The 15,171-nt window shown below is 35.7% G+C and overlaps 1 long non-coding RNA gene across 2 annotated transcripts in view; it reads left to right on the top strand.

The window, feature by feature from the left end:
* The first annotated feature begins 491 nt into the window (after positions 1-491).
* LOC148108765 (uncharacterized) overlaps positions 492-15,171 on the top strand; it is a 1,465,056-nt gene continuing 1,450,376 nt past the window's right edge. For both annotated transcript variants that reach the window (XR_015726944.1, XR_015726943.1), the window contains exon 1: positions 492-777. This is a non-coding gene — a long non-coding RNA (uncharacterized LOC148108765). The remainder of the gene's footprint in view (positions 778-15,171) is intronic.

Below are 15,171 nucleotides of genomic sequence, written 5' to 3'. Positions count from 1 at the left end.
TTTGATTATTATAAATAAGTCTGCATCTGTAGATCTCTGTGGAATAAATGTTTAGAATTGGCTTCTAGGTAAGATTCTATCCTGCCTAGGGAAACAACTTGAAAAGTTTTAACTTAGAGATTCATCAGTTAGACTTTGTGCTCAAAATATACCGGTTTAAAGGGGGAAAAAAATCAATTCTAGTTATAAAATGTTGAGTAGAGACGTCTTTTTTTTTCCTTGTGCTTATGAGAGAAGCAGTTGTCTTTATCTAAAGCTGATCCCATCTCCTTTATTTGATTGATTGTTAAATCTATTGATGAGTGAGTGGCACAGCCAGAATCCCCAGCAGCAAGGTCAGTGGACTGATTCCTCAGCGGGGACGCTGGGGTCTGTGAGGAGGAACCTTCTCCCTGCATGAGCATTTTGAGTATGCAGAACGCATCGGCTCAGCCTGGAGCCAGCAGTTAGTGCACACACACGCACACACGCACACACCAGCGCTTTCCCCTCAAGTGAGGCGGCATTAGCAACTGCAGCCCCAGCTTCCCGGGCTGAGGAACCAGCGGCACTGCCTGATTTGCTGGAGGAGCCCTGGAACCCAGTTTCGGAGGGACCCGGTAACACAGCTATTGGCAGACAGCTACTTCTTCCCGGGCTGCATCCCCAGCCCTAGCAGGAGGGCACTCTCTTGCAGACGCCGGTCAGCCTGGGGAGGAGGTTGCTCCCCGAGGAAGGCAAGACTGCTTCCTCCTCGCTCTCTCCCAGCGTGCCCGCTACCTCACAGCCCACTCTCAGGTAGGCGCTTGCAATTTCTTGCGTTAAGTATCACAGCATTCACTTTAACCGAGGAAGACTTTTTCACTCTAAGGACGCAGACTGATAAGGGTTTGGTAGTTCAGCAATGATTTTTTCTGATGAAAGTTTCGACACAGATGGCAACTCTACTTCTCTCTCCTCTCACCCTTATAAATATTCTGCAAATACGAAACTCAGCTCCAGTTTGTGATTCATAGGCAACTCCACATTTAGCGTATGTGTGGTTCCAACCTTGTGAGTTAGTGACAATTGTTATGCAACTCTGCATGTGTAATTTGAAGACCTTTAAATATTCTCTTCTTTGGCTGGGGAAAACATACCTTGGTCTTCTAAAATAAAAGCCAAGTGCTTCAAACTCTTCCTCAGCATTTAACATTCAGTGATATATAGACAGGGGGAAAGTTGCTGAATCACAGAAGTTTAATATTCATGCAAATTGCTGTATTTGTCAGAGAAAGCCAGGAAGCAAATGTCTTTTCATCTTTTTGAGCTCTTGTACATATCTGGATGATGTGGATTTGAAGAGGAGAAGTTCTGGATTGAGATAAGTCTGTCTATTGTGGTAAGGTGGGTAAACTGATTATTTAACATGGTAAAGAATTAACTGGAGGGGATCTCTTCTCAAATGAGCTAGGTTCTAGGGTTGCATTTAGGGGGTTCTTACTAACAGATTTATCTTCGTGAAACTCCAAACAATGCTGATTTATTGATTTGAGTCTCCTTGCCTTAGTGATGTTAATTTGCATTTGTTATGCCCCAAACATTTCTTGACTGTAGGCATTTTCCTGTCCAAAATTCTAATTAAAAAAAATTAATAGAGAAAAATTTCAACAACTTTTTAAACATTCCCATCTCTTAAGATTCCTTTTAATAATTACTTGCACATTATCTCACAGGGAGTTTTATGAGAGAGTAATAGTCATAATGTAGCAAGTTGAGTTGAAATGAGCATGAGGAAATTTTCTTTAGAAGACTTGCATCCTTTATGTAAGTCAGGTTCATGGTACCTCTGAATTACCACTGAGTTCCAGAGTGAGGTCTTATAGGAGTTTATGGTAAGCAGCAAATTAATCAGGCAGTGTTGGTTTTTTTGACTTTTTGCAGAAAGCACTTCATATTGTGCTGCACTTGTGAAACTTGATGTGTGTTTTCATTATCCTTCTGGAAAGTACCTGAAAGCTACAGTGTATCTTGATGGCATATGTGTCTTGATGTGGATGACCTCAGTTCTGATATGGGAACTTGGCACATGACTTTAGGCAGATCTAGGTTTATGCTTGAAAGTCAAGGCATCACCTGGGATCAAGAATTTTCAAGCTTGGCCAGACAGGTATCTTCTCCTCTGATAATTCTAGGAACTCCTTAAACCAAAAGACCGTGTGTGAGGCTATTTGCTGACTCTTTGGAAAGTAGGAGAAAGAAAGAAGAGTTGCTGTCTTCATGTGTCATAACGTTTAATGCAAAAGACCCCTCTGCAGTGCTCAACAAAGAATTTTAGTTCCTGACAAATACTTAACATTTATTTTCTGTCATTGTTTTTAACTCCTATAATATCTAGGGCTTCTACATTAAAAGTATTAAAGTAATTTTGCAAACAGATTCTACAGTTTGCTATACAGTAACAATACCAAGAGAGCACAACTTTACATTTTTCTACTCCCCACTTTGATTCATATTCAGGCTTGGAACAAGCCTACTCATATTACTTTCTCCATGGTTCTGTGGCAGCTGATGGCTTAATCCAAGGAATTGATATTGCTCCTAGTAAGATTAGGAGATTAGAAATAGCCAGGGAGATTGAGGACACATAACTCATAACTCTTCCCCCTGCCATGTTGGGTAGGTGGTGTGTACTTGGAATAGAATCTTGGAGAGAATACTCTGTCATTTTGTTTTTCAGTAATGAGTATTTCAGCAAGCATAATAAGACATACAAATATGTGATCTTAACCAAGCATTTTGTGGAGGTGAGAGATAGTTTAATTCAGTTGTTGAGCTAGCTTTCTCATTCTTGTACACCCTTACTGTACTTTCTCCCTAATCTAGCTTTGTAAGGCAGATGAAAAGTTAGCCAGTTGCTTCCATATTATGGATTGCCAGTCAGAGCTGTCTTTGCTGAGAGGGAATCAATTTCATTTTATTTGAAGCCAGAGGTAATGACTCCTCTGTCACCATGCTGGCTTCTAGTCACCAGCCTTCTTAATTTTGAAACACTTTTATTCCTTCTCTATTTCTGATAGACACTCTTGGGTAGCTTGGTGAATTGGTGATTTTGAGGATTTTTAAAAATAAAAGCAAAAAATGAATACTATTGGTTAAATCAAAGAAGCAGGTTAATGTTCAGTACTGTTAGATCACAAACATTTCAGGTCTTAGCCATCAATGGGATAAGGTTGATGGTGCAGTCCACAAACATTTTTACACATGCACAACTTTTACAGACCTCTTTTGACCAAGGCAAAAGGAAGAGAAGAAAAAAAAATACAAGCAAAATTTGTAAGCTTTCACAAAATGCAAACAGGTGCTGAATACCAAGAAAACCATGCAGTTATACTTACAAGCTGATTTTCCCCAAATTGCTTTGGATTATACACTAGCTGTAACAATGGCATATTGTATGCACCCTTCAGGGCTGCACTGAGTGATAGCTGTAAATTAGAATGAAGAGAAGAAAATGCTCTACAGTTTCAATATTGAGGAGAATTAGGATCCAGATGGTAAAGCTTTTTATAGCAATACATTGGATGGTGTTACAAGCTTGTGTGGCTACTGCCCTATTATATTCCCTCCGTTAAAATGCAGTTTGGTGAAGGAACTGATTGCTAAGAGCCATCTTGCAAATCTAGGAAAGTGAACTTCCTCTCCGTGTTAAATTTCCCTTCTTTGCTGGTTTATTTTTATTTCCCTAATCCTTAACTTTTCTTACATTCTAATTCCAAATTCAGTCAAAAGTAGATAACGTGATTTGTTGTTGTTTGAATATTTAAGGTGGTGTTTTCTTTTCTCTCTCTCACTCCCCCCCGCCCCCAAGCCAGGTTATCTTTCTCACATTATGAATGCATTTGAAAGTAATGAGACTGGGCATGGTTGCAGAATGATTATTAGATGGGTTTCCATCTGGCTTGCTAAACGTCTCTGGTCTATTATCCTGTCTCTGTAAAGACAATTCTGATGAGAACTGATGGGGGAGTAGCTCAGGTGTTCCCTTGTTCAAAACATTACATTTGCTTCGAAGTGATCATTTTTCTTCTACCTGTACTCTAGTGAGAATTTTCCTGCCTACAACCTTATGGGGCCACAGTGGTGTGTCTGCTCAGGCATAGATATAGAGAGTGAGCCACCTAGTGGTAATGAAGAGTAATTTTGATATTTTTAGCTGAATCTTCCAAGTTGATGGACAAAACATTGCTAATTTTCTGTTAAATTGCAAAGGGGTGTTGATTTTGTGAAAGCTTCCTTTCATGATATTTTCTGCTTTTCAAATCAATTTTATAGTTACAAGTACAAATTTTATAATTTTATGCATCATTTTTCTAACCCTGCTATGACTTCTTTCACCTCAGATATTTTCTTATGTGTATTCATTTAAAAAATATGTTTATGTTATTTTTCATGAACTTAATAAATGTTTGATACATATGTTACACATATTAAGGTATGAATATATGTGAAAAATTAATTAAAAAGTCAATAAAATGACATGTTTCCTCAGGGTATTTATGTTGTATTTTGAATAGTTTATATATAAAAATAGTTTGGTGTGCTTAGTTATGTTTGTATTTAAGGAAATATTTATATATCTGTGAATGTAAACATATGAAGAGAATAAAAGAAAATAAATATATATGTATACAAATAAAAGTATGCCTTTGTTCTACATCAAAATAGAGTTATTAGGTATCAATTCCTATGCCTTTTTTTTTCCTTCCTGTGCCTTTTAAAGACTCTTTGAAATCAATTACCAAGACTACAACAGCCCGTGCCTTATTTCCTTATTTCTTTTCAGTATAGCTCTCTCTTTCTGTACCTCAGATCAGCATTGGCATTGGTATAGGTGGCATATCTGTTGGCTGGAAACAACTCTTTGAAAGGGTTGTGGCTGAGGGCATGCCTTTGGGAATGGGATTGTCTAAATATACACAGCAAGCGTGAAGGTACTGTGCAAATGAAGGACATGGTTATTCCAGTTGGTTATTCCCAATTTAGAAGAATTGAGAGCAGGTGGGGGAGATCTAGTTAAACCTGGACTTGTTTTAATTACATTTGACTTTGATCAAAAAGAAAAACAAATTAATTTGAATGGCAGGTAATTTGGTTAATTTTTTTATTCACTATTTTACAATGGCACTATTTAGAGAACATTTCAGCCAGGATCAAGTGTATAGAATTGCTTTCTAGGTCTTGAATGCAGTCTCCTTCTAGGCAGCCCTGTCTTATCCATGCTCTTCTTCAACTGCAGTCTTTATGTGGGCACACAGCCAGTATAAACTAATAACTCTCTGTGTACATTTAAAAAAATAACAAAAAGACATTGTTTTCAAAGGTTTTCTTCCAAATTAGTTGATAGCTTGAGTATGAATACAAACAGAAATTAATAATTCCTGATTTAACCTCAAGAAATTATTATGTAATGCTCCACTTGTTTGAGACCTAAATGGTAAAAAGTTTTTATGTCTTATTCCTTGAAGTGGAATTAGGTATAATAAAATCATTATTTATTATGGGCCAGTATTACGGGCTACTGTTTATTAAGGGCCAGCTTCTCTGTCATTGTGAGGAAACATAAAAAGCTTATTAAAATAGTTTTAATATAACAGGTTAGTAATCTTGAAAATTCAAACCTTTAGAAAATTCCCACTAAATGTTAGGTGTTCATGAAAATTAATAAAAAGTTTATCATTCATCTACGAATTTTCATTTGAAATTTTTCCCATGTGTATCAGTGTTGGGGAGTACAATCTTGATTGGAATTTAGTTTGATTTTCACAAGCCAAATGTTCCTCTCCTTGTAAGTCTCTAAGCTAGAACTTGATGAGATGTGTTACTAGATGCACACAGTACTGTAATCATTTTAATATATTTCAAGATGATGGCTGACAGGCAACACAATTTTTCATTCATAAAATATAGGGAAAAAAGGAATAAAGAGCCCTTTATTTTGCATGACTTTAGGATATGAAGCATTGCAAAAAAAAAGCAACATCCCATTTCTCTCTCTGAGTCTCTCTCTTTCCCTCCCTCCATCCTTTCTTCTTTCCTTTTTCTTTTTTCCCTACCAACCCAATGTACTTATTTAACCTCCTAGTTTTCCATTTAAGGATCTAAAAATCCCTAGTCAACATTCACTGTCTGAATTGTGATGTATTTGGTTAATTATTTTCTACAATGTCCTTTAAATGTATGTAAATTAGACTTTTGATGAACTGGAATATGTTACAGATTCTCTGCATAAATCACACCAGGTTAAAAAAAAATCAACCTATTTAAGAAGCAGGATATTTTTGGACCTTCCTCATTTGCTTCGGAAACTGAGGACATCTCAGTGCTGCTGGCTTCAGGTCTATGCCTTCAGGGTCAGGCAGCCTGCGCACTTTTCAGAGCAACCTGTTCCTCAGTTTATTCCAATCTTTAAAAGGAAACTTACCGTCTGCCTACTATGCATCAGTTGAAGCTGTGAATGAGCAGGTGTGGCAATATAAACTCTCCATTTTCTAAGCTTGTTTTTCAAGGTAATCTTTATTTGTGAATATATTTATATATTTCCTTTTATAATAACATTTGCTATATCATTATTATTTAATTAGAAGTAATAATTTAGGAAACCATCCCACTCTATGTATACAGCAATCCAAAATAAAGCATTCTTAAATGATTATAAATTGTCTTATTGAATATTCAAGTAGTAGGATAGCGCTTTATCATTCTAAATAAAATATGTCATTAAGAACAACTCCGTTGTGGCATACTGTGGCAACTAAGATTATTAGACCATTTTTTTGTGTACTTTTCAAATACGTATCAACAGTGACTGTGTCATATTCATGATTTTCTTTAAGCTGAAAGTTTCTGGTCCCTTATTCTTCATAATAACTCAATTTTTTTGTTTTGTTTTGTTTTTGTTTTTTTATCCCCTATTCTCGCTTTTTTTGGAATCCCTTTCTATTGTCCTTCGTAACAACAATGAAAAGACCCCAATATTTCCTTTAAAAAAAGTTTTATTTATTTTTTGTTTTAAGTTTTTATTTAAATTCTAGTTTGTTTACATATAGTGTAATACTAGTTTCAGGTGTACAATTTAGTGATTCATCATTTACATACAACACCCAGTGGTCATCACAAGTACCCTCCTTAATCCCTATCACCCATTTAGCCCATCCCTCTTCCCACCTTCCCTCCAGCAACCCTCAGTTTGTTCTCTATAGTTAAGAGTCCGTCTTTTGGTTTGCCTCTGTCTTTTTTTTTTCCTCCTATGGTGATCTGTTTTGTTTCTTAAATTTCACATATGAGTGAAATCATATGGTATTTGTCTTTTTCTGACTTATTTTGCTTAGCGTAATACACTAGCTCCATGTGCATTGTTGCAAATGGAAAAATTTCATTCTTTTTTATGGCTGAGTAATAGTCCATTGTATATATACCACATCTTCTTTATCCATTCATCAGTCAGTGGACATTTGGGCTCTTTCCATATTTTGACTATCGTGGACAATGCTGCTATAAACATTGGGGTACATGTGTCCCTTAAAATCAGTATTTTTGTAACCTTTGGGTAAATACCTAGTAATGCAGTTGCAGGGTCATAGGGTAATTCTATTTTTTACTTTTTGAGGAACCTCCAAACTATTTTCCAGCGTGGCTGCACCAGTTTGCATTCCCACCAACATTGTAAGAGGGTTCCCCTTACTTCACATTATTAGATCATTCGTATTGAGACCTTTTAAAGCCTTGAATCTGTGATCTGACCTGATTAGTCTGTCCTGTGTAGTCAATGAATTTAATACATGAGACTTCTGTGTCTTCTGCATTTTCATCTATGATGTTGTACAGGGCTGAGTTCACCATCTTGCCAGAGACTCCCTCTAATTTGGCACCGAAGCAATAATTCACATTAATTGTCATCTGTGCTTGAAAGACAAAGCCATCTAACTACGCACTCTCTATTCTACATGCTTTTATTGTATTGGTAAGGATCTCAGTTGAGACTTCATCAAATCTTTACTGAAATTACTATTTCTTAAAATAACTCCAAGCAAAGTAATCCAATTAAAAGAAAGTTTTGTAAACTTTGTAAACTTATATAGGTTTCTAATAATCACATTTGAAAAGATCTTGATAAGCTATGTATAATAATCCATTATAAAATTTTGTTGTGGGATGGGTGATAAACTTAGAAGTTCATTTTTCTTCATCATCGATCTTTAGGAAACTCTCTTATTCCCTGGAATGTTCGAATAATTATTCTTACACCTGATGCACACCTTTGCTCAGGTATGTATTCTGTAACTACATTCCTACTTCTTGTTGGTTTCAATCCTGCTGGCCTACATTTGTGTTACCCTTTATAGTACAAAAGGATACTTTTGTTCTTAGAAGTAAAAATTTGTTGGGCTATTTGGCTTCTTGCAGTTTTTATTAAAAATTATATCTTTGGCCCAAGGCAGTTAACCTATCTCTTCAATATTCTTGTTTTTATTGCATACATGTTTATTTTATTTTATTATTTTCAGCATTTTAAAGGTTCAGAGCTCTGTCTAGATTTTAGCATTGATGAAAAAATTTTATAGGTTATTTTGTCTTATTTAAGTGATGTTTTTTATTCGAAAATCTGCATGATTACTAAAAAATTGGACTTAATGGCATTTATCATAAGTCCTTCAAACATTGGATTTGATATTGAGTCAAGATCACAGGATAAATAGCTTTAGGAAGTCTTGATGTGATTATTGTGTTTGACGAATATATTATTTATATATTATAAATATAAATATGTGTCCTGTCCCCACATGCCAAACCAGCCTCAGTTCTTAAGTTCAGCAAAGAATGCAGAGACAAACTCTCAAGCAAGGGAGATTTTAATAGCAGTTGAAGGGAAAGTGCATTGTCATGGTGGAAGAGCAGACAGGCCCAGAGGTGGCAAGTGCCCTGGGGTCAGGGTTGTTGTCCCTTTTCAGGGTTGTAGGAGTTATGGGTCATAGTTAGGGTGGTCTCTAACTGGGGTTGCCTCCAGTCATTTAAGAGTTTCCACCTACAGGTCAGGAGGAGGAGTTTTTGGCCCTATATGGTCCTTATCAGAACTGTCATGGCACCATCTCTGCAAGGGGTATAAAAATTGTAATGTAAACGTATTATAATGAAGCTAGAGGTAAATGTATTATAATGAAGCTATAAGTGGTTATAGGGAAGAGCATGTGTGTTCCTGGGTTTTTACCAGCTGTTTGGAACTTGGTTTTTTGCCCTTCTTAACAGTCAGGGAACAGTCCTGTTCCCTGCTCATGTCTGGCTGACTGCCTCCTCTATCAGGAACAGTATATCATTGTTAAAGCAGTAAATTCAAAACCTCGACTCTTACTTACCTCTGACGTTTTGCATTTGAGAGTGCATTTAGGAAGACATCTTGAGACATAATCAGAATTGGATAGAAAAAAAGCATTGAAAGGATAAATCATAATTATCCACAAAAGAATAAAAATCATAGTATATTGCCAATAGGTAAAATTAATTTTGTGAGTTTTGTTTTTGTTTTAAGTAAAATCATCTTTGTAAGAGGCAGCTTGTATTTAATTTTTTAAAAACAAGTAGAAACACTAGTTATGAATTATAGGATTCTAGAAAGATAAAGATAATGTGCAACGAGTGAATTTTATAGTCGATGCTGTATGTTGGGTTGATTCTAAAAAACATATTACTGTATTTCTCCCTGTGGCTGTTTTGTGGGGACAAGTGAGGATATCTTTTTCAGGTTGATGAATATTTGATTTGTTTTTAGTTGTATTTTCAGTTTGCTATGGGGAAGGAAGACACAGAATGTAGGGTGGGGAAGTACCAAGGGATTTTGAGTAACTCTTACTTAAACTTAGAGATTGGATGTATGACTGTATAAAATCAAACCTTTCCCTTTAAATCTGTCTCTTAGTATTTTTGTCTCAGGCAGCATAACTCAAAACAACATAGTAAAACTATTAGCTTAAAATTTTTCCATAAGCTGTGGGAAAGGTTTGGTACTTTTTAGGGAATGTTGAAAGGTCACCAATACCCTGATTTTTGTGGCCTCAGACATACTTTTCTCCTCTAATTTTCCTCTAATTTTCTAAGATAATCTTAGCCTTCACTTAGGGAATGGAAAGCAAAAAGACACAAATGGTTCTGTAGGATTCCAGCATAAGGCCTATTGCAAATGAGCAGAGGGTGTGCATGTGAGAGAAATGTCTTTTGCTTTCTTTCATTTTCATTGTCTCTCGGTTGTGCATAATTTAAATCTCTTGCTTTGCTAAGCTTTTATAGGGGAAAATGTTGAATAAAATAGGTGAGAGCTTAAAAAAAAAACCAAAATAACAAAAGGTTAGAGATTGAATCTAAGATTGTGATTTGAGAACTTAGTGGTTGAATGGTCTCTCTGCAGGAGTAGAGGGAATTGAGATCAGGGTCAGATTCAGGTGTATTATGGATGGTCAGAATAAAGTGCTCACACAACACCGAGTCACAAGATGTGAAGTACTGAGCTAATATAACATCTGAAAGACAGCCTCAGAAACAGACAATGTAGAGAGTCTACAGGTTACTCATATGACTGTCTCACACAACTTTGATACTCAAGTTACTACTTTTTATTAAAAAAAAAAAGATGCCTGCAAGAATATAGAGTGCAGTGCCCCACCTTCTATTTCTTTCCAGTTTACTGCATATTTCCTTTTCTCTTTCTGTGTAGTTGCCAAGCAGATTCCTGATGACCAGTCAAATGTGGCAGTGCTGACAGAAATCAGCATAGGAAGGCCTGGTGTTTTGTTTAGTTTTAACTTTACTTTGATGTGACAGATTGTGTGCTTAGCATTTCATGAGCATTGCTTTTTTTCACCTTCAAACCGATGCCATGAGATTGGGTCTATCTATGCTTATTCCCCTTTCAGGAATGAGGAAATTGAGGCCCTGGGATATTCCAAAAGGTCACAAAAGTCCTAACTAGAAGACTTTAGCTTTACTGATAATTGGTAATAGATCTAGAACCAGAGTGTAGATACTCCTTTATCCTTTGATCTAGTTCCAGAACCCCATTGCATCATTAGTGAACTAAAGGTCATACTATAGCAAGTGCAGCTAAGTGAATGCACACTTTTGAAGTACTTCTAGACCTTTCTCCTAGGGCCTATGAGAGGTAGTTGAGGGTGGTGTTTGAATTTAACTACTTGGTGCATGGCGTTCTTCTGTGCACTAGCTGGGTGATTATAAGTAAGTTACTTAACCTGTGTGTATGTGTTTTCTGATTTGTAAAAAGGAATCATAGTATTTTCCTTATGAAGTCAGTTTGAGGATTAAATGTGTTCATGTGTGTATATAAAGCACTTAGAACAGTACTTGACATATAGTGAGCACTTTCTAAGCGTTAGGTATAACTTTCTTGTTTCCATCTCAATAATTGGGGAGAAAACCTCACAACTGCCAGTTTTTCCTTATTTCCTGTTGTGTTTGATATAATCCTTTATTCTGTAGAGCACATGACATTGACATGTGTTTTCCAGTTGTGCATGGGATGGTAGGACTATGGAGAAACTACAGCATGGAGCTTGGACAAGTGACTAAATACTAGAACAGGGATATAGCAGGTGCTATGACACAGCAGTGAATGCAAGATACCATAGTACTAAGTATCCATTCTGCTGGAAGAAGGCTTAACAAAGGTTACAACTGTTGACCTAGGTTTTGTAGGAGAAATTTACGAGGGGAAAATAAAAAAAGGTGTGAAAACTGTCCCAGGCCTTATGACCAATACAGCATTTATAGCAATATGAGAACAAATAGCCTTTTGTTTTTGAAACTAAGAAGAGAATGAATGCAGGGCAAATGTGGAGAAAAGCAAGGGTATGATATTGCAAGAGGTGGGCAAGTGCCAAATGTGGAGAAATTCTATCTCATACTGAGAAGCTTCAGAGAATTTTTAAGCCAGGGGGACATACTCAAAGATATCTCAAAGCAATAATGGACTATGACAACATTAATTGCAAGGGTGGCAAAGACACCAATCTTCCAAAAATGTATCATCTTCCCGCAATTAAAAATAATTGCATTTCTTCTTGCTGGAAAAAGAGAAATGTTATTATTCCTTCTCCCCATGGGTAAAGTTGCGATTCTCTACGTAAACTCCTAGGGATTCTCTATAGGGAGAGGGGCATTATGGGAAGAATAATTTTGAACTGACAAAGAATAAAGTTCATCCAAGGGAGTGTTACAAAATTCATCATTATGATTACTTGGAACCAGTCTGTGCAAGTGATAAATTATTCTATCCTTTCTCAATAGTAAATTATACTAATAACATTCCAACTTTATTTAGATTCTAAAAGTTGATTCTCTGGATTGTGGTGCATAGTACTTTCCATGGCGATCCTTCTCTCTGTGGCATGACGTTTTCAAACAAATATTATTAAAATTAGATCAAATAACATAATATATAAAATGTATTTTAGAAGATGTAGATAACTTGAGACTGAAAAAGTAATAGAATAAAAAAATATTCCACTTTTTACTTCTCTGTATTGGCAGAGAATTCCTGTTTCTCTGAGACGTGTTGCCTAGGTTGACACATATTTATTGAATTAGCAAATTGACTAAATAACTTGCTTGCCCCTATTTATGAAGGATTGCATGTCTACATTCTTTTTCCTCTCTCTTTTTCTGTCTCTCTCTCTCGTTCTCCCTTCCTTACCATTACTCTTTTTCTTTTTCCCTAAAAACCAAAATGTTCTAATTGAGTAGAAAAAACTTTGCACTCAGAATATGACCTGGCTCTGAATCCTGGATCCCTCATTGACTTGTTGTGTGACTTTAAAAAGTCACTGAAGGGTTTCTGTTTTCCATTTCCTTATGACAAAATATAGGTAATATTTATGTCAGAAGTTTGCTCTAAAAAAGAAATGAAATACATAGTCTGTTAATATAATTAATTACCTACCTGAAATATCAGAAATATTCAAACATTAAGTGGCTTTGGATTCTAACCATGATTTGCTTAAAATATCCAGTGATTGTTGCAACTATTCGTTACTTATATTACTGTAGAAGTTCTCAATTGAATTATCATAGACTTGGTTACTAAAATGAACTGATGAATTCTGTATGTGCTTAGGTTAAAAGAAAAAGCATTTTCATCACAAGAAGCAGTTCCATCAGGTTATGTTTTCTTGATATCTTGCTTGAACTGTGAATTCCTTGAGACATGATATTACCTTATTCGTCTTTAGATTGGCCAGACACATAGCAAGTGCAAACTGTATGTCGAATGATTTTTTTTTTAAATTGGCATTCATGAGCAGAGTCTATTTAACCTTATTAAATCATACAGTATCTAAGCATGCTGTTCACTTCAGCGATTGAACATCAAAAAAGATGATTTATTTATAAATTATATTTTACCACCATAGCAAAGTGATACAGGTTAACTATGTTATCTCTTCCAATAATGTTTTTATGAGAAATTAAATGGAGCTATGTATAGTAATGCTTTTATAAGTATTAGAAAACTGTGTTTTGTTCGTTGTTGTTGTTGTTGTTGTTTTGTTTTATATTATTTTCAGGCATTGAGACCAGACCTGGTGTCAGCTGTAGCTAAGGTTACATAAGATTCAGCTGTGTATAGAGACCTGCAACCAACTTTCTGATTCATGGTATAATGAGAAATCAAGATATGATGGAATAGATTGAACATGACTCATTTCCAGATAATTTTAAGTTGAAAGCTAATCCTAGAAGTTCCAAAAATGTCTCTAGGCAGTGACATAGTAAATGGATTCCTACATGAATGTTTTAAAGCTACATCCAGATTGCTCAATGAAGTGCACAGAATCATGCACATACAGAAACTAATTTGTCCTACCTCCACTCCACAAATCTTATTGATATAGTTCAACAAGTATTTTTAAATCACCTGCTACATGAAGATTCAGCGTTTTTATTTTCTCACAAGCTGACTGGAGACAATTTATTTCTCTTATCTGTGCTTCAGATTTTGTATCAACAAATAAATGGCATAAATGAATTATGACGATTTTTCCCAGCTCTAATGTCCCAGTATCTCAAGTCTGTGATTGACCCCATTACTTTTTAATATATTATTTTTATTCTAAATTTTTTTAACTGAATTTTGGGGGAGACTATGTCTCTCATTTTTATGCCTCCTAATCATTGTCTAAGTCTAAAGTCTAAATAGCCTTCTCTAATATATCCAATTTCTCGATATTCTGTTCGTGACGCTTTCTCACATGTCATTGTCATGGTTATATTCTTAGCTACCGAGGTCCTGGGAGAGTACCTGAAGCTAGTTGACCATGAGCTAAGCTATTTGGGAAATAACTTACATAACCGGAGAATACTGATGTTAGGGACACTTTACAGATAATGTAGTTCCCTGGGTCTCAGGTTTTAATGTGCATCAGACATACATTGAAGTTTTGCTCAAATATAGATTGCTGGACCCCACTCCCAAATTTTCCAGTTGAGTTGGTCTAGGTGGGGCCCAATAATTTGCATTTTTAACAAGTTTTCAAATGATGATGATGATGATGGGGATTAATGGTCTGGAGCCACACCTTAAGAAACTCTTCTTTATGTCAACTCCTTTACTAGGGACAGGTGGTGGTGTTACACAGCAAATTCATACCAACCGAGTTCCAAAATATTATACAATACCTAGTCCTGTGTTCTTTTCCATTAAATCAGTGTTTCTGATAGTGTGTTCTGTGGAACATTACATTTATCAGACAGAAAGTATCCATTCAAGTAAATAACATTTATTTTGTTTATTTGCAATTGCATTTATTCAGAATATCTTTTTCTTCACTTCTAAATATTATGATTAATACAGCCTTTAGCACGTCTTTAATTACTAATTTTTTACAAATGTATCCTTAGGTAATTTTCTTTTTACTGTCATTGTTTTATAATCCATTCCATTGGTATGCTTTCAGATTGGTTTTAATTGCCCTTGTCCCTTACCAGAACTTCTCTCTTACTGTTAAAACTGTGGTCACAAGCTGCTGAAGCTCATCACTTTCTGAGAATACTCAATTGTCAACACAGTAGTGTGTATTTTCCTCCATGGTCCTCACGTCTGGTTAATATATGAAATTATTGTCTACAGGTAGGCTTCTTTTTGGCAGAAGGAAA

Source organism: Ursus americanus, chromosome 16 (genome assembly GCF_024610735.1).
Source record: "Ursus americanus isolate L20-20 chromosome 16, mUrsAme1.1.p, whole genome shotgun sequence".
NCBI classification, from domain to species: Eukaryota; Metazoa; Chordata; class Mammalia; order Carnivora; family Ursidae; genus Ursus; species Ursus americanus.
This window is presented reverse-complemented; position numbering and strand designations above follow the sequence as displayed.